Source organism: Amblyomma maculatum, chromosome 5 (genome assembly GCF_055883805.1).
Source record: "Amblyomma maculatum isolate TAMU_Amacu chromosome 5, ASM5588380v1, whole genome shotgun sequence".
Classification (NCBI taxonomy): Eukaryota; Metazoa; Arthropoda; class Arachnida; order Ixodida; family Ixodidae; genus Amblyomma; species Amblyomma maculatum.
Genome location: NC_139348.1, coordinates 155,751,131 through 155,773,918, shown reverse-complemented (window position 1 = coordinate 155,773,918; position 22,788 = coordinate 155,751,131). Strand labels below are relative to the sequence as shown.

Below are 22,788 nucleotides of genomic sequence, written 5' to 3'. Positions count from 1 at the left end.
TCCGCTCCTACTGCACCTGGAAACAATTAGTGCCCCCTCCTTAATAGCAGCCTCAGTTCGCTCATTTAAAGCTGCACACGTCATACCCGTGCGTTTTAATCAAACAATAAAAGAGTGATAAGAAAACTAAGCTTCCTGACACATTGTAGATGAGCAGAAACTAAAGAACAACGTTATTTTTATGCATTCCTGGGGTTTTCCCTCCCGACATTACTCCATTTTAACGCAACAGCGTCAGAAATTCGGCGCCGACGTTGGCTTTGTGGGAAGAACCACGGGCATGAGTCTGGCAGACGGTAGTAAGCAGGCGACATGGCCGTGCACTGTCTCGTCGGCGTGTCATGTGACATCACAAAACCACGTGACATGCCTGATTTGGAAGACTCGGGCTTTGCGTTTGAGATGGGCCTGTGAGATGGCAAGCCAGTACTACAGGACCCTTGGATCCCAAGTTAGACACGCTGTCCCGAGGCCACGAAGGCCCGTTTGTATTGGTGTATTGGTTTGTGTTGAGTATATGTCGGGTGGTCTGTCGTACAACGCGGATCTTATTGCTGCCTGATAATACGTATGCATGGGGTAATAGAGGAAGAAATAGCAAATTACCGGTTAAAGGAGTACCACAGTACATGTACGCGAACAGGGCTTGACAAGTGGAGCTTTAGGCGGCAGCCATTATTTTGGTGGTCGCATATACAGATCTCCAGTTCGGCAAAAGCAAATAGCATCTGAGTTTGTAAAGATGCATACTGCATCCCTGGCCATGTGGGTAAGAGGAGAGGTCACCCAAGTTGTGCAAATGACTTCGGAAAGATACGGGAAAAAAGGAAAGCATATGAAAAGACTATAACTACATCCAAGATGCGTAGCTGATAGCGTACTTGAAGTCGCGCGCGTTTTTGCAAGGAGCATGCACTCGGAATCTTTGGTTCGTTGTCATGGCAACTGCACCAGCAACAAGCATAGATCCGTTCTCAGTATTACAAAGAGCGAAATGTGGCGCCACCGCATGCGTGAGTTTTTTAAAGAGCCCTTTATCCAACGTTGGAATGCCGGGAAGATTGGTTTAGAATTTATCTTGGCTAGTGTTTGGCCGAAAATATGGCTCCTGCCTCGGAATCGGCACTGCGCAGCGATAGTGTCGTCTGCATGCAATTAAGTTATTTCAGTGAAATGTTTTTCACTAGCTGTTTCACACAGCTCAACGCAAGTGAAAGTTCAGTGCTGGGCTGGTATAAATACTTACACATCATTTCTTCGAGGTTTTCCTCGATACGAGTTGCGGCTGAAACTGCATTTAATGTCCAGCTATAGCCAAGCCAAATACAAAAACCTCATCTTCCCATCGTTTTTGCTACTGCTGATGGCGGATGGAGTGCAGCGCCGCTAGATGTCTCTGTAGATAGTACTGAGGAACTGTGTGGTTGTAAGCTCGGCCGAGAGATATTCGAAGTAGCTGCTGCCTCGGATTGCATGGCACCTGTTCGGTCGGCCGTTACTACGGCCACGGAGAAGCTGTATAGTCGCTCTCTGCTTCTTTTCTTTTCTTTTTTTTCCCCTTAGTTCCTCGGCCTCGAAACCGGCGACGTAAGGGTCTCTGGTGAGTAGCTTCGACCTGCTGGCCATCTAGTAGGGCAATGTGACTCGGCCCTATATAACTATCCGGCTAAATAAAGGTTTCTTCTCTCTCTCTCTCTCTTCCCTTCATAAAAGGAGATGAAGAAGAATGAGCAGCAGCCTCCGCACCCCCCCCCCCCTCTCCCTCTCCTCGGCCGATCAACTCAAGAGTGGGCGGCGAATGCAGAAGCGTGGATGATGCATCATCAGGCATATATGGCATCTTGAAAGGGAATGTCAGTAGGAACCCATTTTTACGAGAGTTGCAGAGCATTTTGTGTGCACACCCACTTTATTTGTGGGAATTTTGCTTCTTCCGTTTATTACCGATGTTTGCGTGCTGGAACGCAGCATGCACATCGCCAACTTCTTCCTTTTGTCTTTTTAGCACGTAATATTCTGGGCACTGCAACAAAAGCTAGGGGCTGACTATCCCGAAGGAAATGCCCAAAGACCAGATAAATCGTTGACAAAAAAAGAAATCAAGATCAGAGCCTTCCAGACGAAAACATACCCGCAACAGAGTTTAACTAACACGATAAAGATGATATACCAGGACAAGTGTCCATTCTGCGGAGCACACCCCAGCCTACATCACAAAGTTCGGGCCTGTCAGAGAAACAAAGTAGTACTCGAAAATACCAAATAGGACAGATGACCAGTGGTAAGAAGCGCTGTCCATGTCAAACCTTGATGACAAGAGGATCCTGGTCACCAGGGTCAGAGCGGCAGCAGCCTGCAATAAAGTATTGGACGGAGGACCCAACCCAACCCACCATCTAAACTACTGCTCGCAAAAGAAAAAAAAAACCATTATCATAGCCAAGTTAAGGTAGTCAAGTGTGGTCTTCAAGTTGATCTGCCATGATCACGCTTTCCAATAGAGCAGTCTCAATTAGCTGTACCTTCAAGCCGTCGTGCAGAGCGCCGCCGCAGGCAAGATGTAAGCACCGCGCTGGGCATCGTGATTCATTGAGAAAACTGCGGAGGAAGGTCATGCAGGAAAAAAGAAAGAGAACTGAGATTTACGTTTGCCTCTCCCTGTCACTCCGGCTTTTGTCTTTGTGTGACATGAACTACACACGCCAACTATATCTCTCCAGAAAGACTGGTTTCAGCGACAACAATCTTTTTTCAAGCTACGAAATCGCTCAGTGGGCGATAAGTTTGGGTACGTCACCTACCGTTGTCTCCTACTTCCACTAACTCAAGCGTTGCCGCTACGAAGTCATTATACTCTGAACAATAAAGTTATTCATTCAATCATTAGCTTTAGCTGCTCCTGGTGTCCGAGGATGTCTTATCATACACCATATTTTGAAAATGTAACCAAGGAACGGGGTTTGTTTCTTAGCCGTTTAGTGGAGCCCTGATTGCACCCATTACGCTCTAAGGTAAGCAGAATCCTTGCAGGCCTTATATGCCGTTATTGATTTTAGGCGTGACGTAAGAGAACCGCTGTAAGCATAAGAAGCAATACTTGGTTACTTTTCGGCAAGGGCGGCACACTGGGATCTGCATCTAAAAAAGAAAAAAAAAAGCAGGACACGCGGATCCTTCGAATATTAGCAATAAAAACGCACATTTACTTCAGTACGTAAAACGATCACACGCAAAGTTCCTGTCGTCACTGTCGTCACTTCCTGCGCTAACTTTCAGGCAAATCCATGCACCAACTAGCCTGCAATAATGTTCTTGGTAAGAATGTACTCGAAGTTCATGCGTTCTCGGGAAATATTGTTATATCGAAGTGCCGACCTTGAACACAACGAAAATGTATGTACATACAACCTGTGCGTGTGGATATAAGAGAGGAAAGAAAAAAAATAACGGGGCAAAATATTCGCGCACTGAAAGTCGCCGTAAGCGTAAAACCACGAGGACCTGAGCTAATCACAGCTACCAAACAAATTAAGAACACCAAAGCTAACAAGCAGTCTTCTAAAAAAAAAAAAAAAAAAAAAAGATGCGGCCACAAGGAGATCCCAGTATGCCGCCATCCATGTAGGGTAACACTATTCAACTCGCGTACTGCAAGCTCTCGACAAAGATGTTAAGAAACCTCATTTCTTAAACAAAGAAACCCGGGACCTCGCCCCCAAATCCGCACAAAAACCGACGCCCCCTGTTTTTATCACCTCGCGGAAGCGCGCTTACGCCGGACGTCCTCCCAAATCCGAAACGTCATAATTCACCAACGTCTAGACAAAGCGCGAGCCCACAAAAACGTAGTCACAAACAGAGAAACCGAAAACCTGTACGAAAAAAAATAGAGAGGATGGGTGGGGGGGGGGGGGGGGCAGAGGAGGCGGAGACAGAGGGTTTGTGGAAGCGCAGTAGTAATGGGAGGGCAGGGTGACGCTATAGCTGTTCCTCCAATCCCCCAGTAATAGCACCCACCACCGCCAGGCGCCTTTCCAGGCCCGGACGACACAAACTGTTCGAGCAAGAAGCGTGCGGGGAACTCACGATCCACGGCCACACCTTCCACACACACCTTTAGGCCAGATGGAGACACGCGACCGGAAGTCGGGAGGACCGACGGAATCCGTGGTCTATCCCCTCCCCTCCCCCCCCTCCTCCTCTATAGTTATGCACCATACATGCACACACTGCGTCAAGCTTTTTCTCCGAGTCAAAGGGACAAAAATAAAGAAACCGCCACAAGCGAAAGGAAAGAGGGAAACAGCTAGAGAGACCGGATGCCCCGGATTTGGCACACACAGAAAGATCTAAGATGAGGAGAACAGCCGTCCTTTCCTTCCGCCGCCAGTCCCGTGCGCACGTATTATGCATGGGGAGCCAAAGCGGAGACTCTGGCCCTGAGTATATACTTACATTGCGAAGATCAACCGAAAAAAAAAAAAGAGAAAAAGACTGACACAAGAACGCACGAAGGCATCTGCGACACCACGCATATGGCGAGCGTGTTCGCGATTATACTGCACAAAGTCGTAGTATATATACTATCCCTATCTCCCCATTCTATAGGTGCCAGCCCTTCACTAACGCCTTCCTCACCATCCCAAAAGCATCCCCATCCTGTCTTTCTCCCCTTCTTCCGACAGCAGTTCCAAACTTCGAAACGCACCACCTCCATCCAATCCCTTTGTCACGAACGCAAAGGAGAAGGGAGAGTTTCCTTCCGCTTCTTCTAGAGAGACTCTCCCTTCCTCCTTTTCATTATCCTTGTAATTGCGCCTTTTTCTCACTCTCTTCCTGCCCCCCCCCCCCCCCCCCTTTACCCTCTGACCTACCTAGTAAAGAAGAAAAGGCACATCCTTTGCAGAAATCTCTAAATCACGGCCCACGGCGAATGAATGGTACACGCCACACCTTTGCGAGATCTCTTCCTTTCACTTCCCCTTTCCCGAACTCCTTTTTCTTCTTAGCAGGACCCCGCCGCTCCCTCGGGTGGTTTCTAAAGAGCAGCCGAGCTGTAGCCGAGATTGCACAATCGGCAACCTAACCGCCGCTGCTCGTTCTGCAGCCGCTCTTTTGACGCAGCGCGAGAGGAGAGAACAGCTGTGCGCTGCTATGAGCGGGAGTGCAACCTCGGACGGTACCGCAAGTTATTGTTTTCAATGCTGCTGAGACGCGCTTAACGTTTTATGCCAGCCGTTGTTCATTTGAGGACGTCATATCGTTTTTCAATGACGGTGTAGACCCCTCGCACAGGCATGAAACTGCTTGTTATATACAACGTTTACGCCTCGCCGCTGTACTGAACGACACGGTGAACCAGGCAGCCGAGAACACAGTTTCTCAAAGGTCGGATTATTATTTATTGCCTAAAAAAGTGCGCCTGTGGACAGAAATGGCGTAGTCAACATCGATCAGTATTGTGCTCGTTTCAGACAATAAGCAACCGATTACGATTACAATTACTTTATCTCAAAGGTAACTGATTGCAGTGATAAATAGCGGCCCCAAAAAGTAACTGACTAAATATGAAACAGTAATCTTCTTAGAACTCCATTTCCTCACAAAAACTCACTGAATCTGTAATAAGCAAATGTGGTTTGCCTAACATTTTTTTCAACGTTGTTAATTTTCAACGCGAGTCATAGTTGTCATCGCTGATTTTACAACGTTCCCGCGTGAAAGCATTCGCCGATGCACTTTAAGCGCTTGATTGTAGGGCGATGTTATACCCGACGAACACCTTACGCAAACGTTCGCAGTTGCGCAATGCTTCGAAGTCAGTGTCATGCCCTCTGTTAGGCGCCGCGTTTCATTGTTGGCGTTTTGAAAAGGCGCATGCAAATAAGACTGCTGAAAAGCCGAAAAAAAAAATGCCCGTAGGTGCTTCAAGAGCGAGGCGTCGGACAAGCCTCCTCTCTCCACGACCATTTTTTAATTTGCTTTGAGGATAAGTGACTGGGGTATTTATTAGCCCTTCACTTCTTCTCTTCGTGCCATTCTGAAGTGGTACCCTTCAAGCAGAATCAAGCATGCGCAGCATTTCTCTTCCACAAAGAATGGGAGTGTGTTGTCTGGGAATGCAAATGGTCTAATTTACTTTATAATTATTTAATAGCTTTATATATTCATTATTTCATTTATCGTTTCTATCACCTTCTTTTTCTTCTTGTTGTTGTTTTCTAGCTCCTGGCATGCCAGGGGTGAAATTTTGAAGCGAAAGTTTCACTACGCCATGTATAGCCAAGATCCCCGTGCCAGGCGCAGACTACAACTGCGCATGCGCTCCATCTTCTTTTTTTCCTTCTCCTGTCGGCGTCGTCGTCTTCTTGACGTCTTCCAAATCTTCTTGGTTCCCATCTTCCTTCCCTATTTCTATCTTCTTTTTGGCGTCTTCATAATTTTCTAGCTCCATCTGACCGCCGTCTTCTTCTTTTGTAAAGACCTTTACCGTGTGTAACCATTAGCAATGCAGCTTATTTCGCTTACATACTAGGTTTATTCAAGTTAAACCAGCAGCATTTTTTTTTTTTTTTTCAGTGAGACCTACGTAGCGTGAGTTTGAGTCCCCTAGCTTAAATAGTTCTGTGGCAGGTGTAACGAAATCGAAGCACTTTTGCGAAGCCGATTTGACGCGAAAAAATCTCGCCCACGAATGGAAAAAACAAATCCTCTCTTCACGAGTGGGAGTGCTTGGTGCGTGCTAAGCGGTGCTCTCTAGACTTTGCTCGGGAGGACCGATAATTTACAGGTGAACAAAAAGCTACGAGTTTCCAGCACACTCTCCCCCGCCTTACCAATGATGACGCGCTTCTCGGCTGGAGGGTGCGAGGACGTTTGCACTGCGAACGTTACGTGTGCGCTTACTAGGGCACGATGTGAAGGACAAACAGAGCGTCAGCAGTTAGCCTCTATCGCAATATTACTTTTTACAGTGCTGTGCAACAACGCTCAGGCTTACGCATTTCTCCAGTGCAGATTCTGCAGTAATCTCGGAAGTATTCTTTATTCGGTTTTGCCTCTCTCGTACCTTTGTGCACTTTTGTGTTGCTGTGTTGCATTATGGTCTCTTCTAAGTTGGGCTTAGCATGGGTGAACACTGTGTGTGCGCTCTGGATATCGATGTGTAGCTCCTCTGTATTGTTTCTTGGCTGCATAAACTGTGCTTTGTTAGTGACCTTTTTACTCCGACCGATTATCTGGCTTGCGGGCACCAAACGACCACCCCTCCTTGTCACATTGTGGCTGGTTTCCGGACGAGTTTGTCAAGCAAGTCGACGACAGCTCCTAAAGGACCGGAACACCTTCACTCACACGTTCCGAGAGTGTTTACGAGCGCACACATGTTCACATTACGTGACAGCGGGTTGAACGTTTCACTTGAAAATAATGATTGCGTCGATTAAGGATAGAGGCGATAACTGAAAGAAATCGTTTTGAGGTTATCGACCATGATAAGGTTTACCGAAAACGTGGTAATACAGTAACTTTATGACAGTGTGATAAGTTTTCAAATACAACGCATTCTTTTAGACCAGTGGCGCTAGTAAGCGCGAGTAGTCTAAATAAAATCGAACAGCGTGGTTCTGCGGGAGCTCGATGTTAATTATGAAGTATAGGCTCGGCCGTGTTCCTTAAAATCTGCGGACCGTTCGATTTGAAGCCAGATTATGGCGAAGTAAGCAACTTTCGTTACCATGCATTGGTGCCTCTTTGAGGCTTCGTTTGAGAAGATTGAGTGCGTGGTCAGCAAGATCTTTCATCCTGCTTAACACTGTCCCCTTTTCGTGCCTCCACAAGGCGGGGCCTTTCGTGTTTTACATACACGTTTTTATCTGCGTGCTCTGCAAGCAACATTTTTTTACTTCGTTTTTATTAAAAATATCAGTATTGCCAATGGTGTCAAATCAAGCAGACCGTGTAAAGTATCCTGAAAGCTACTGTGAAACACCGTTCTCCTTGGCAGACCACGTAGTGAAGAATACGTCGAGTGAATAGCTAGAGATAGGCGCACAAGGCAATGCTTTCAATCCAAGGGCTGCACAGACGTGAAGCACGAACTTGTTTCCAGCTCCACCTGCAGCCGAGCCGCAAACAGCTCTGAGCAGACGACTCAGACCATGTTACACACTAAGCAGATCGACGATCCAGCACCGAGCAGACGACTGAGCAGACGACGCAGTACACACAGCGGAGCCATCTGCCGGCTTCTCGGGCGGTCGGTCGGTCAGGGTTAGTGCAGGACTTAATTGGCTCCGCCGAGGAAGAAGACGAAAGCTCGCCGCCAGAGGAACAGTACACCGGGAGAGAAAGCCGGACGAAAAGAACCAGCAGAAAGCGAGCGAACAAAACGCAGAAAAGAACCCGCGCCGTCGGGCGCGCCGCGGGATACCGCGAGAGCCAGCACGCGCCAACAGCAACGCCAGTATTTGGCTGCGGTGTCCAGTGCCCCGAGCGCTTTCAGGCTCGCCTCTCCACAAGAAGTGGTGCTTATTCTTTAGGGGATCGCTCCATCCTTACCTTCTTTCTGACTGTTTGTCAGGCGTTGTAAAGTGTACAGTTTCGAGCAGCACCTTGCCGCTGTATTGCCGTCGCTGGCAGCTTTTGCATTGGGCAGCCGACCTGAGTCGACATTCCAAAGGCTCTGGTTTCTCTTTCTTTTTCCTCCTCTCCCATTTCTTTCTCTCCTCGAAAATGGCGTACGCCTCTTCTCGCCGTTTCCGAGAATCGGCAGCACACAACGCCGGCCTGCATATATCAGGCGGCGCCAAACTTTACAAGCAAACAGACAGAGACCAAAAAAATAATTAAATAAAGAAATAAAAAGAGAATATTGTGACTCTCGAGCCAGTAGGTTCGAGCTTTTAAGCGTCATTCATGCTAGTCGGCGCTAAACTCGTGTTTGATTTGTATCAGGGAGTCTTGACTAAAATTTCAGCGAAATAAATAAATAAATAATCTGCGAAAAGCTTGAGGTACCTGGAGCAATTCTCAGATAGGTGCAAACTATGTGATAATAAGGCGGATCTGGTACATATGATATGAACATGCCCAGAAATAAAAAAAAATATAAATGAACAGACAAGAACGGAAGAATTTTGGGAGACTCTACTGTCATGAGTTCACACCCCGGGACTCAGCTAGGAGTAATCCAACTGGCCGAACACGCCGCTCGAGCTCAAGGACTCCAGGCCGTCGTGTAGGCGGATAGGTTGAAGCCTATCCTGTATCTGTTGGAAATTAAAGTTTTACCACCACCAATACCCCCAACGCTTGTCAGCTTCCCAAGTTTCGTCATTGCTTTTTCATCTTCATCCTCGATCGTTTCTGTTTATTGAGGGTATAAGTGTAAATAACTAAACGAAATGCGTTCGTAATGTACCCATACACGTTTTATTTAAAAAACTGTGATTTTCTACTCTACGTTAAAGCATGAGGTGCAGGATACTTATTTCTTTCTCTCTCTACTCGCAGGCGCTTTTAATTTCGAGCATATTAAAAAAATATATAGAAATTCGTTTCAATATCCGAAACTTCCTGTAAGAATCATTTTGTTACCGGTAAACACACACGGACGCAAAGAACACGATACACAACAGACGCCCGCTAAATAAATAGCAGAAGTAAATAAATAGTAAAATAAATAAAAAGTAAATAAATAGTAATTAATAAACAACACAAGCGGGTGTCCCTTGTGTACCGTGTTCTTTGTGTCTAGCGGGTGTCCCTTGTGTATCGTGTTCTTTGCGTCCGTGTGTGTTTACCGCTAACAAAATGATTCCTACAAGAAATTACCAACTAGCCCAACTTGAAGTTTTATCGAAACTTCCTCTTTTGGCCATTGCATTCTTCCTTCCCCTACCCGCTGTTAACGTACAGACGAAAAGCCAGGTTCTTCTTCTTTTTTTTTTTTTTTTTGGCTGATTTATCCACTTTGGCACATATCACACACAGTTGGTCCCAACAGAGGGGTGTTACGAATGAATAACTAATAAACATGCGCGGAATGATATCAAAACAAACTTTTGCTCACCTAACATTAGCGATTGCCAAATACTATTCGTTACAGGAAATCATTAAGGACGTTGCCCTCGGCCCGTCGCTATAAGCCAAGTGGCATTTCCTGTGGGCCGCACGCGCGTTCGTCTAACCTGCAACTGTTTCCGCATTTCAGACGTTCATCGTGCGTTCTGTAGCAGGCGCTCTGCCAAGCAGACTCTTCGCAGAAGTATAGCTTCACAACGTTTTTGCAGATATGCGTACGTTAATGCACAACGTCGTGGGTGTGCCCCAGGCGCGGCCGCAGCACTCCGATTGACGCGAAAAGTAAACCCAAGAAAAAGCCGCTCCGATTCCGATACTCCTTAAACGAACCGATCGTTTTACAGTGGCCTCTCTGAGCACAGAGCACCATAATGTGGCGCAGCGCAATTCGGGCCCAACGCGATATGTCGTGAGCAAAAGTAAGAGACGCCTAACAAAGCGTGCCGTACCATGCAGTATACTAAAGTCACTGGAGATTTTTTTTCTTTCTATGACTCGATGTCATAATTTATGTGGGCGCTTCCTGGCGAAGAACGTCAGCAGTACGTCACTCCTACACGCATGAAGTTCAGCATAAATCAGCAGGAGTCTGCTACTCTGGCTCACGATAGCACAACAGGCTATAATCGCCCCTGACGAAAAGTAAGGACGACGGTCAAGGCTATATAGTTTACAGCTTCTTCTAAGGAGCCGAACTTCCCGCAGAAGTAGCTACTGAGCGGCTGTGACTGCAGACGCGGCAATATTAACAGAACACACAGCAGAGCGTTCTCGCGCTTGTTAATGATATCCTATCCAAACCAGCAAACTGCGGGAACATAGCGTAGAACACTCAGTAGAGCATCCAGCGGTGAAAACTTAAGGCACACCACAGGGCACCCAGTAAAAAGTTTCATCCCACAGTCCACTACGTGCCTTGCGGCGTACGTTCAGTTCGCGCTGTTGGATTTTATATTAAGGCGTAGCAGCACGTAAACGACCATGCGTGATAGAGCAGGTTCCCACGAGAACATACTCTCGAAACAACGCAGGTGTGCGCCCGCAAAGCTGCCTCGCTAATTACTGCGACCAAGTCAGCCGGGAAAAAAGTCGATCAACCGCTCGACCCTTCCTCCCTTTCCAAGTAAACTATACACGTGCACCAACCTGACACACGTCCGTTCATTTCTTTTCCGACCACAGCGCCACGGTGCATCAATCTCAGAAACTATTCCAACTCTCACGATGGCCACAACTTCATTCACGCGCAGCATACGCTCACAGCGTGCAACTCATCGCCTCAACACGTTACACCGCACCGCCCGCTCCCCCGGACCGTTTCAAAGACCCTTCGGTGGCATCGGGGATCGTTAACCGGAACAAGCGTATCACAGGCGTGACGAGTTCTCCCGACCAGAGACCAACCCACATCGTCGACCCTGTACTCCCCCCCTCTATCACCTTGACTTGCGCAGGTTGTAAAAACGCTTATACCAACGACCGTTCCGACCCACTGCTCATGACTCCACGAGGAATGGGAGAAAGCGGGGGGAAGGGAGGGACCCCGTCGATCCAATTTTCGGTCACAGTTCGCCACGCCACGCTACACTTGCAGAACCCGGACGCGTCGTCTCTGTCGCGTACGCACACACGAAGCCATTTAAATAAAAACAAATAAGTGCCACCCCCCACCTCCCTTTTTGTTCTCTGTGGAACAACGTTTACACGACCATGCTGCGAAACACAACGACGCGCACTTGATGACGCCGTCGTGAGCTGCAAGTGTCCTGTCTGTGTCAGACTTGTACGGCACCCGAAGGGTGTGCGGCGCTGTGAAACAAGCGCACCTATCCTCGGCTGGCATAGGATAGGCGTGGCATAGTAGGTCCATGTAGACTTCGGGGTCAGCATGGGCAAGCACTAGGGACAAAGCACGGTGAAGAATACATTGGACAGTCGAAATCTGTCAGGAGCTTTCCACAACGGCTCTCCTCCCCCAGTGCAGCCCTGACACGCAAAGTAACCAACTTCTCGATGCATTAAGGAAGCGCACATTCGATCTGGTACTGACTGCTTTTCAAGCTAAACTGAACGGTAAACATAAAACCTGCCCAGTCGCCCCAAATCTTGCTATCAGTAAGGAAAATTTCGGGATAAATGTTTGCTTTAGAGTACACGCAGTACTGCCATTAACATCGGCCTTTCATTCCGCGAATTTTTAATGTTTTGTTTAAGTTATTTAAAAATTTCTAATTATTATTACTGTGGCATCAGTGCATTATCCAAACATACGTAGGTCATATGCACCAAACCTAGCCCCTCTAACAAACATGCCGTCCTGGCATGCAGAGGGCTTGGTTACGAACCACAATGGCGGCAAATTTATTTTATTGAGATACTTCCATTTTCTGAAATACCTCCATTAGAGGACCCTCATCGCTAATTTTGGCTTCGTTTTGACCCTTCTCCCAATTCGTTGGCTGTATTTGAATGCGGTGTATTTTAATTCGCACACGAGGTAATGTGTAACGTCATGATCCTCTCAGCCAATCAGAATTTTCCCGACTTTGTAGGCTTTTCGGCGGAACGAGCTGCATACGCCATCGCGTAAACATTTAAATGGCTCCGGAATAAAATAAAAAAAAAGAAATCACAGCTACAATCAAACTTGCCCCCAAAATCTAAGGTCCGCATAAATCCTAAATCAGAAGGCAATGTGCTGCCGAATTTTTCGACGCTTAATGCAAAGCACAGCAAGCAAGACCGTACAGCTTCACTCCACGCTTGTTTCTTCAAGTGGTGTTTGCAGACGAATCAAGAAATCGGCGCTACTGTCGGCACAAACCATTTAGCCATTTAAGAGGGGGGAGGGAGGATATGCAGCAAGAAGAGCTGTAGCGCTTTATATTCAGACCGTAAAACTCATTTCCGATGGAAGCGTTTTTGTACGCACGGTGTAAAACGAACTTTATTTATTTAATTTATATACGTGTGTGTGTGTGTGGGGGGGGGGGGGGGACAAATATTTGTATATATGTGCATATATAATGCCTTGTGATTTGTTACTTTTGTTTGCGAGCTGCTCTGTACGCCACTTTATATTTTTATGTTGCTTTTGTACTTGGTCACTGACAATTTCAAGCTACAGAGCCATAGCTTTTCGTCTGCGGTCCATCCCCTTTTAAGTGGAAATTAAATAAAGTTAATTCATTCATTCATCTTAAAACGAGGCACATTTAGCTATAAACGTCAAGTGGGGTAAGATTGTGCATGGCGATGAGCAGCTGGATGCAACATCTTAAGAACCGAAATTCATCATCACCATGAGGAGGACAAATGGCCCTCCCATTTGCCTTCATTTAGCCATGTCTTATGCAAGCTGCGTCCCCACATCCTTGCATCCTCAAACTAGCTAATCTCGTGTTGCCACTCTGACGCCCCCTGCTACGTTTGTCTTCCCTTTGAATCCACTCCATTACAGTTATCTGCCTTATCACGACATCACTGCCTTCGATTACCTCCTTTTAACCCACTCTTATCTGACTTCGCTCAATTCACTGTCCGCTATCCATTAGTATCCCGATTCCACAACGAGCAATCTCACTGCAATAGGAAAGAATAAGCACTAGACAGCCTCGGGAAGGAACAGCAGTTTACATTAGGTAGCGAAATACTGGAAGTAGTAGGCGAATATGTCTACTTAGGACAGGTAGTAACCGCAGATCCGGACCACGAAAAGGAAATAACAAGAAGAATAAGATTGGGATGGAGCGCATTTGGCAAGTACTCGCAGATTATGACTAGCAGCTTACCGGTATCGCTCAAGTGGAAAGTATACAACAGTTGCATCTTGCCTGTACTTACCTATGGGGCTGAAACGTGGAGGCTAACCAAGCGAGTTGTACTTAAGTTGAGGACAACCCAGAGGGCTATGGAACGAAAAATGGTAGGGGTAACATTAAGAGATAGAAAGCGTGCAGAGTGGGTCAGAGAAATAACTCAAGTTACCGACATTCTAGTAGAAATTAAGAAGAAGAAATGGACTTGGGCAGGACATGTAGTGCGAAGAGGGGATAACCGATGGTCGCTTAGGGTAACAAACTGGATTCCAAGGGAAGGAAAGCGTAGCAGGGGGCGGCAGAAAGTTAGGTGGGCGGATGAGATTAAGAAGTTCGCAGGGGTCAAGTGGATGCAGCTAGCACAGAACCGGGTTAAGTGGAGAAATATGGGAGAGGCCTTCGCCCTGCAGTGGGTATAATCAGGCTGGTGATGATGATGAAGCACTAGACAGGCAGCCTTCAAGAGTTCCTTCATGGAACGTAACTACTTTCCTTTTAATACCGTTATCCAACATCCACATTCCCTTTTACAATGTATGGAACTTTTATTAAGCGATGGCATGCTCATGTAATAAAAGCCCAAAATCGCAGCGAATTAGACCAGGGGCCGCTTCTATCCACATGCACTGAGGCGGCCGCAAAGTGAAGTGGACCGCGAAGAGCGCCCTGCAGCGGTCATTGCCGCAGGGTGGTGCAGCGTGTTCCGGCCCGGAGGCACAGGAACCGGAGACACGCGCCGTCGGATGACGTCACGCAAGCCTCACTTCCGTCCCGTTGGTCTCGTTAGCGCCGCCAGGCGCATGACAAACGAGATGGAGCAAGAAATACAAGCGCACTGCAAGCCACATACGCCCTTAACCTTGAACAATAGTAGCAGCGGACGTGACAGGCAACAAATTATAAGCACCTACCCCCAATTGCACCCCCCCCCCCTCCCTTGTTCTCTACCCTAAACGTAACCGCGATATCCTATATCAAGCATTCGTCTTATCACACATTGAGTTTCAGCTTGGACAGCTTGGCTCGGTTCTGGGACGTGGAGCGTGGACCGATGGTATAAAGTGATACCGGTATGATACCGTGGATTTACGTGGACTACCAGCGTGAGAAATGAAGTGATACAACGTGTAAAATGAAACGAAACAATTAAATGACCATCAAGACGGATAGATATATGTTTCCACATAAGCCCCCAAAAGATTGAAACAAGAGTGAGTGGACACTGTCTAGCCGCGCAGTGTTCACCGTACTTAGCAGCCAGAAATCACACACAAAAAATATTCCTGGACCTCTTGTTTTTTGTTGTGAGGCTTGGACGGTGCCCACCTTCCCATCTGCACCTCAAATAATGCCCGCGAGGAAATAACTGAAACTGAGACCCATATGAGGTATAGCAGTCGTGAGGCTACAGACGAACTCATCCAACCTGATCAAATATTCGCAGTAGAGCAAATATACCATTCGGACTAGATTTTTATCTATAACTAAGAAAAGCAAATGTGTTATCCATCGTTACATTCCCTCTTCATATAAGCTCTGCGAAAATTAACATTACGCCTTTGCGTGAGACCAGCCCGACACCAAGTAAATACAGCAATAGCAAAATATCAGACCAACGCTTCATTGTCTCACTTCGTCAGAGAACAGAACAAATACTTTGTCCGGAATCGGGTTACATGTACCGGAACAGCATCGAGCGTTTAAGAGAGCGCCTGAAAAGTCCGCAACTTTACCGCAACATTTACCGCAACTTAGGGGGCGCCGCGGCGAAACATGTAGGCGCCCTACCGCAACTCTGCTTCTGCCGCCATCTGTCGGCTAGACGCTGCACCTAGGCTTCCAAGCAGGGACGAGAGATGGCGCCAGCGACAATGACGAGCCTCAGTTATTGACGCTGGCGCGTAGTTTCGATAATATAATACTATAACATCATTTTCATTTGGGAACTGTTAAATATGCTTCGTGATGACAATAACAGGGACAAAAGCACCAGTTGAAGCTTCGCAGCCATAACGCATAAAACGTGAGCCACTTCCCGGAAAGCGTGCTCTACCGCAAATGCACCCTTGATGCGGTGAAGACAACCGCAGTCGTGGCGGCAGTAAAGACTTCGACAGCAATGTTGACAAAGGCGCAAGTAACGAAGTCGGGAGTTTACAACACATCTCCTTGAACAAAGGCGCGTGGTATTCGAATTCCCAAGACAGATGCCAAGAAATAATAGAGGAAATAAGCTGCAATGCATTCCCACGCGATGTCTTTCTCTGTCCAACTTAAACCTATGGTTATACAGAATTCAAGAAAGCAGCGCGAATGCTTCTCAAAGGATGCCTTCCAGCCAATGGGGTCATCCGGCTCTCATGACATTGCGCTTAAAACCCAAGCATGAAACTGCAAGTGCACGGCAAGTGCGTCTGCAAAATGGAACTAGCTGCGACATTGTGGGAACCAGTCGATGCCATATGTTGAAGGGCCTCCTTTGAAGCGTGTTTGCCGCTACCTTCGTGAATTCTATGTATTATCGCCAATGGTAGTGATTTGATGGCAATTATTGCATATCAACTGTAGGGCGATAGCGCAGGATGAAATAAAAGAACACAATAACATATGGCCCTACACCACACAGCCCCGCCACCAATCATAATCCTAGACAGTGCACGAATCTATGCCGGAAGCAAGGCATGCAAAGATTCCTTTTCGCTCAATACTCACCCAAAAGGAAAAGCTTAGCAGCTGGCGAAAACTTACCATCAAGGTGGATATAATAACGCACAATCTAAAGGGTCGAATTCAGTACTGCAACGCGATGACAAGCAGGTGTCGTGCGTTGAAAACACTGAAACTAGAGAAGTTTGATCTAGACCGGCGACAATCGAGTCCGCTTCATTACCACACTATACACGAGATAGGGTACTTTTTCACAAGAAAACAAAAATACTATTTAAACAGACAGAAGAATACGACCACGTATGTTGCACAATTACCAACTGGTTTTATTACTGAACGGCAGTTTTTAAGTCCGAAAATTCCATATTACAAAAACAGCACTCAAAAAGCAGTATCAAGCAGCCTTATTCGTATGCCTTCTTAGCCGAAAAGCCAATTCCAAAGACATTAGCACAGTATTTTTGGTCGGAGACACAAAGCGCGTCACTGGCTATCCGGCGAGCGTTCATCAGGCGATTCGCATCCATGCAGTTGTGCAGAGGTCAGTCTCGAAAATAATCTTGGTTGAACTTGCTCGTTTAATATAAGGAGGCCGAATAAAGCATCATTATCAACTAACTGAACCTAAATCGCCCCTTTCTTTACAGCGTAAAACAATCACAGTCTCTGCCAGGGATAATGACAAGAAGAACAAACAATGTGTCCACCTTGCTGTCCGTTGGCTCTTCTCACAGCCTGTAGTGTACGTAGTGTGGTGTAGCGTGTTGCATTCAGGCGCTGGACTTTTCGGATTTTATAATTTTAATATTCAATGGATCTCTCTCGCTGTTTATTTCGAAACGCTGTTATCGGTTTTTCCCAGAAAACATTATTTCCAACCGGTGTATTCAGAGTTTTCTTTACATAAACAAAACTCTGAAGTGATAAAATGTGAAATTCATACCCAGTCGAAATTCACTCGAAGTTGACGCTGGCCTTTTCGTTAGCCTGAGCATTCAACTTTCAGCAACCAGCGCAGAAATTGACGTTTAATAATTGTAGAAAACGTACAGGCGCACTTGTTGGAAGTAATGTCGTCAATAAAGTCGGCAGCAATGCAAACCGCCGCTTAACCGTCGCGGTAGCCAGAACGTGACAGATTTTATTGACGTTCAGGAGTTTCACTGCCTGCACATGCAGTGAAAAGCTTTACACCATAGACTAGGACGTTAGACGGCGAAGTGGAGCCTCCAAGTCTGCAAATGCGCGCCAAGTGGAGGACTAATCCTTCAATTTCACTAACAGTTGCAGCTGTAAGAGAAGACATCCAATAAGTTGCAGTGAGTCTGCTGAATAAACTAAGTTCATCCGCCCACCAAATCTATAAGGTATTGCACAGCGCGCGTACTGGGAATTCGCTGGTCGTTGTGCGGTGCCCATCAGTCGGTAGCGGGAGGGAACGGCTGTGGAGAGAGTAGCGGAAGCGGGAAAGAGGCACTCACCACTGCGACGAAGTCGTCGAACGTGATGGCCGACGTTCGGCTGCGGTGCGCCTTGGCAGTTAGGATCTCGCGCTTGGCCGGGCCCACGGCCTGGCAGAACTCCGGACTCTCCAGAGCGCGCAGGAAATCCGCCCACGGAATCTCGCCGAAGCCCTCCGGGTCGAACTGCGAACGCGCCAATAAGGCACGTCCTCAGGAGGTGGTGAAGTAACCGCTTACTTCGCGCAGCCCAGTTAACCAGTAACAGCGATTTCCCCTGTATTACTGCAGCGATCATCAATATGAAGGTGACCGTTTTCATGCCGGAAAACCAAAGCCAATATATTTATTAGCCATCCTGACAATCATTCATTCTTTAAATAAGAAAGGCAGTGAAGTATCGAGTAACGGCATAGCTAGCTATTCTCATGAGCATTTTTAAGTCTTTCCTCAATTATGCAACTTCTAGAAGTACTTTATTTATGTAGATTGGCGTTAAAGCGGTCACCTTCAAATTGACTTCAACTGTAGGCGCCTGGAAACAGCAAAAATAGAGATAGAGAGAAATAAACTACAGGACTGTCGTAAAGGTGACGAGGCCATGTCAGACGCCATATAGACGCATTTGCCTCGCGAACCTCAGCAGATGTCATTAGAAAACATCGCAATATTTCTAGTACAAGCATCCCGGTTCTGATGAAATAAATTCTCTTCTCTCTCTGCTTTTCCTCTCTTTTCAAATTCACTGTGAAAGTTATTTTTGAGAAAAAAAGGGAAGAGAAGTTCACGTGCAAATGTCATTAGATTATAAAGACGAAAGGGTCACAAAAAGATACAATTGTAAGGAATAAGTTAACTCGACAGTATGTGGACAAACAAAGGAAACACATAAGTAAAGAGGACGACTTTTCGAAAGGGATGCTCAGTCGTCAGTGACGACCTACAGCCTACCTTCCTGCATACATGAGTTTATATTGCATGAGCAGCATTCGACAGTTTAACCGAACGTCGGAAGGCGGAGTGACAGCTTGCTTTCAAGTTTGGTTTGGCTTATATGGTTTAAAATGCCAAAGCGGCATCGATTACGAAGGACACTGTAATGGAGAACTCCGGACAATTCGGCAACTCGACTTTATTTAGCGTGCACTCCCATCCCGGAGTACACGGTTTCCTTGCGCTCCGCCTTCATCGAAACGCGGCCGCTGCGGTCACTATTGAACCGGCATCCTCGGGGTCACCACTGAGCCACCGCGGCGGAACAGCTCGATTCAAAGAGCAATACTAATACTGTCATTATAATCACAATAATCGTCATCAACAACATCAGAATTCTGCGTTGATGAAACTATCAGACCTGAAAACCTGGCACATGGAGATGGAGAGAATGTGATAATCAGAAAAGAGCGCTTCAACTGACTCACGCTGAACATCTGAACAGATGGATGAGGGAGTGAAAAGAGCGAGAGAGCCACCTCATGCAGAGCTTACGATCAAATTCGCACGCTAGTGGTTTGTTAACGCGTGCTGATTTCGGACGAAAGACAGGAGCTTTAGCGCTGCGCGTTAATACAGAAGCAGGCCAGCAAGGACTCCAACGCCGCTGTGTATACCACCATTGAGCTCTGTCCTTCGGGCCCGGTGATGAAATTCTCCTCTGGACTCGACTCCTCACACCTCGCTTATGCGAGAAGTTTATCCAACGATTAATCGGGTTTTGAGCGACGATGAAAAAATAATCTCCCGTTAACAACCACACTCTCCTCATTATGCCGTCGCCAATCACCGTCGACGCAAAGGAGATGTTGCTGACGTCTCGCTAATCAAGCTCGCCACTCCACTTCGCTTTAAACCCTGACTAGGGTTGTCGTCTTTCTGCCAGGGAGGTGGAGTTGGTGCGCAAGCTTTCACTTCTTCTGCATATAACCATCACCGTCGACGCTCGCCTCCGCTCTCGACAGGAAGTACCGCACGTGTGCCGGATTGTTCTCAGCGCTATTAAAGAACTCTGGCTGCGAAAAATAAAATAAAATAACGCATGAATGCCTCATTTGAGGTTAGAGAATTGTATTAGCCGAACTAAATAAACTCCAGGGACCACTGATTAGGCTTCCAAACAGCACCTAACAAGCCGCGCGATGTCTCCGCCTTTTATTAGCTTTCCCCGCGTATCCCTCGATTTCGCCCCGTTCATACCGACTATGGTTGACGAGCGACCGCCTGTTACGGTCACGGCTTTCACTGCCTGCGCAGAGCCGACATGTAAAAGGTTCCTGCTCGCGTGATCCACGCAAAATTGCAGATAAAAGGAGAAGTTAAACATGCCGAAGGCAAACTGCACCGCCTCAGTTCCAGCCGCACCCAGTGCAATAACACGGATCGTGCCTCAATAACGACCCACTAGGGATATATAGTGCGAGAATATTATGACGACGACACAGCTAGGGGGTCATTGGCGCGTACTTTTATCGCGTTGACTCGAATGGGTGGTCTCCGCGAAGGCCGTACCCAGTAATTGCCATCTTATCGGAAACGAGTGATACAGCGGAACAGACCCTGAACCGTGTCCAAGCGTTTACGTCTCGTCACTGTATTTGCGAGACCGTGGACTGTAATTACCGAATCTGCCGTGATGTTGGGGAAGCGAACGCGTTCGCGTTCGCACGAAAAGCGCTGCACAGGGAAAGAAGACGTGCTAATCTCCATGACCTCTCTCAGCTGCCTAAAAATAGCTCCAAGCGCTAAGGGCCTCTCCTGGCGCGAAATGCGTAGTGGTTATGAATGTAATTCAGAGTAGCCAAAAATATAGAACGAAAATTTGAATAAAGAATCTGGTGTCCTTTAAGCAGTTGTCGCATGACAACAGAGCAGCATTACTAAGTTGCACGTAGGTGCATCTGCCATCGGAACTAAAAGGCTCCACTACGCGTTGTCATGTTACACACGAGGCGGTGGGTTAGATAACTTGCCGTATAAAGTGCAATAATAAAGAGGGAGAGGGGGGGGGGTCCAAATAACGCTTGCACGGAATTAAATAACTCCGCTGCTGGTTAAGCCTTGTTCGCCGTGCCATGATTAACAGAACTAGCCTTCTGCTCTAAGCGTCATCATCAGACCTTGCTACGCCAATGCCAGGCAAGGGTTTCTCTCATCCCTACAATTCGTCCGATCCTGTGTCATCCCCTCCCGAAGCATCTCTCAAAGCCCTGCTGTAGCATTTGCATATTGTCCCGCACTTGTCGAAGATGCGAAGTTTAAATCCGACACCACGTAAGAAGATCAGTAGATGGTAACCGCTACCTGATAACGCGAACACGTCTATTTCTCGTAGGACATCTAAGCGACACCTGAAAACAACCATGGTACAGTGTACAAAAACGTACGGCGGATGTTTCAATCTTTCTAAAGATGTGAAGAAAGAAGCCTAGTTAAACGCTTCGTTCCACTCTTAACATTTTTACTGTCACTACAAGACACCAAGCCCTCCCAGTATACGCTTAACCCCCTCAGCTGCTCAGCCCATACACCTTCCACATCCACTTCCCGAAGCCCGTTACGAAGAAGAGCATTTCAAGCTACTCTAGCCTCTTCCACCGTAACGTACTTTCTCGGTCTTCCCCGCCAGCGACTGGGGCCTGGTGCGTTGCCACCCATAGCGATGTGGAATGAAGCCCTGAGCTCACGTGACGACGTAACAAGGCGGGTGAGCACCTTGCCAGTGTCGCCGTTGACACTTCCCTCCTCCTCCCCAGCGTCGCTGCTGTCCTTTCCATCAGCGCCCTCCGGCGTACTTACGTTAGACAAGGAGAATTATGAACCCGTTGCAGGGAAGTCGGCCTAGACTAGAGATTAGCGTGTACTGCATGCTCAGCTGGGGAGTGAGAGGATATTGGTTAGATACTGGCGTGGACACAAGACACCTACTTTTCATATTTTCTCCGTATCGTCGTAATCTCCTCTATACATATTTTGCCCACACATGCTGACCATGCCGCCAACCATCCAAGAAACGATATCGCCTTAAAAATGGGTACATACTTCACATAGTTGCACGCAATCTACAATATGTGGAAAAGGGGTGCCTTATAGCTGCCGGTTTGCATGGGCAACTTCCTAACAAATATTCCATGAAGTAATGAAATCACTTGGCGGCCTATCAAGCTAGCTATCTTGTTTACGGGATTTCCTTCTTTTCTTTTTTTTTTGTCGTTAATTAAAAACACTCCCTTGTCTGAAACCTGCCGACCTGTTAACCCCGCAGCATTAAGGCTCCTGTTCTGTAGGTGAAAAATTACAGGTCTCCGCTTAAGACTGCATAAGAGCGGAAATGGCGAAAACCACGTTACGTGACTGTTTTTACTAACAGCATCGTTATTGTCATTCCTAGTAGCATCATTATCAATTAAATGCACCGTTATCACTAACTGAAGCGTCTTCACCACCTCTACTATCATCCTTATCATTAACTGCATCGTCATTGCCATCGCTACTATCATCCTCACGCTAGACAAGGAGAATTACGATCGGTTTCTCACGAGCCCGGCGTGGAGTAGTGGTTTGCGTGCTCAGATGGGGTAAAGCGGATGGCTTCGGCTAGGGTTTGGTTAAAGCGGGGCTTTATATCTATATCAGACGGTCGTTCACGTAACTGAGTAGGTTATTACTGTATGCTAACGAGTATGTGCGAGGTAAAAGAGGTACACGTTAAGGTATTAGTTATTAAGAGAATAGCGAATTGCATGTTCGCGAACGAGAATCCGCAA

General features: G+C 47.0%; 1 protein-coding gene across 1 annotated transcript in view; it reads right to left on the bottom strand.

Moving 5' to 3' along the window:
• LOC146190055 (protein rhomboid-like) overlaps positions 1-22,788 on the bottom strand; it is a 241,870-nt gene that overhangs the window by 176,062 nt on the left and 43,020 nt on the right. Inside the window, exon 4 of the mRNA XM_084604785.1 lies at positions 18,050-18,214. The gene's annotated coding sequence lies outside the window, so the exon portion shown is untranslated. The remainder of the gene's footprint in view (positions 1-18,049; positions 18,215-22,788) is intronic.